Genomic DNA, 2,058 nt, shown 5'->3' with positions numbered 1-2,058 from the left:
ATATTTTTAAAATATGCAAATGTCATACATCGACCATTAAGACTAAGTGTATACACTTACTAAAATTTATGTTTTTAATGTTACATGCATACAAGGTGGGTCATCAATGGCAACTACTGTTTTAAATGTAATTCATTATTTATTGACGTTAAGCAGTTTTAAAAATGCATTTTAATTTCTCATTGAATATAGAAATTGTAAAACATATTTTAATAAAATCGATAAGTAACGAAGTTACTTCTGCCGATGGTCTTTATTGATTTACCCTGTATGCGTACGATTTAATGTAGCGAAATTGATACATCACTTTATTATAATTCAATGTTACACTTGTCTGTTATGTAGCGAATGATAAATCCAAGTTAAAATCGTATATTTCAGAATTTGCAGCAAAACCGTAACAATTAGGCATTAGATTCGTACATATATAAAACGTCGTTTTCCTTCTAACATATTTAAGTACTATGTAAAACAATTTCTTTAAATCCGTACAAAGCACGATGTATTTCATTTCCAATTTATATTAAGTTGAATTCCCTCAAGGGGGAATATTAAGAAACATTTGATATTCGATTCATACTTTCAACTTACTGTTTAGATAAAATAATCACTTTTATACATAAAAGTAATTGTGTACATATTGTATTAGTATCTGGAGAATATGTGCCCTAGATATATCGATCTATTATATATACAGTAGTCGAATGTGTTCCACCCTCGTCGGAATTTAATTATTTGTTAGAAAATCTGTTTCGTATCGTTTCACGAGTTTACGTGTAATTAACATACAGGCAGCTGTGCGATTATTGGCAGAGAGAGACTGAACCTTGTAAGGGATAAATGATCCGTTACATTTTCCACTGTTAGAGTATTTTATACATACAAAGCGTACCGCTTGATGTATAGAATAAAGTATATATTTTTCAAGTATTAAAATAATACATATGTATGTATGTATGTATGTATGAACGTTATGTATTGGTTATTGATATTTTACATAAGTAACGCTGTATAAACGAGTATAGTCAATACATCCTACTGGAAAAAAATTGTGGCCTCATGAAATTTATGTCGAAAATTGGCCAAATTTGGAAGATGATTATTCAGCAATAGATGAATTTTTTTTAAATCTCATAGAGAGATTTTTAATTTGATGCAACCCTACGACAGAGAACGCTTGGATCTGAAACCATGTTAAAACTAAAAAGTTAGACTTGGATAATATTTTTTTAACTTGGGAAATTTTCGACACTTTTGTGCTACGATTTTTTTCAGTAAGACAAATAATCGACCTGCGCGTGTATTAAAATAGGAATGTGCGTGGATTATTGTGGCCTTTTTAGAATCGATTTAATCGAGAAGAAAAACGTAAGACCGTCACGACGATCACCAGTTGCTTTCTTATTGGGAAGTTTTGTAAATTTTGACAGAGAAGAATACTCGTACACGAATCGAACGAAGTGTCTGCTATTCCATTTGTTTTTCCCGTTCGGATATTAATAACATTAATATATATAAATGATACATTAGTAATTAATAAATGGAGGATGACACGAAATTACAAATGTATATAATTGTCTGCTGGTATATTAATGTGCGAATACCTCGCGGCATTTGAATGTCTGCATTTGCCGTGGGACATAAAAATGAATTTACAATCAAAATAATTTTAAACTAAGAGGTATTGAGTTGAGGAACTATCAAGCAATACGATATAAGTACTTTAGTACATATCAATATTAATCGTGCATTACATAAGTTATATACAATATTTAGGACTTATATATGTATGCCTTATGATTTTGTCTAAAAGTGGGAAGGCGATTTCGTTCAGATTATATAAATTGGAAAATAATCGTTCCTCCGAGAGGCAAGAAGTTCAGGAGAATTATTGTAAATCGCTTATGGTATATTGTACGTGTACAGATATGTGTGTGAATGATAAAACTATTATATGTAGTAGCTGATCCATCGGATTCTAAACTGGGTATACACATATAATATGTACATTTTTAATTACCAATAGTCGCAGTAATTCTAATTATTATTATTATTAGT

This window comes from Ceratina calcarata, unplaced genomic scaffold, assembly GCF_001652005.2.
Source record: "Ceratina calcarata isolate Rehan_Ccalc_2016 unplaced genomic scaffold, ASM165200v1 scaffold453.2, whole genome shotgun sequence".
Lineage (NCBI taxonomy): Eukaryota > Metazoa > Arthropoda > Insecta > Hymenoptera > Apidae > Ceratina > Ceratina calcarata.
Note: the sequence above shows the minus strand (reverse complement) of the source record.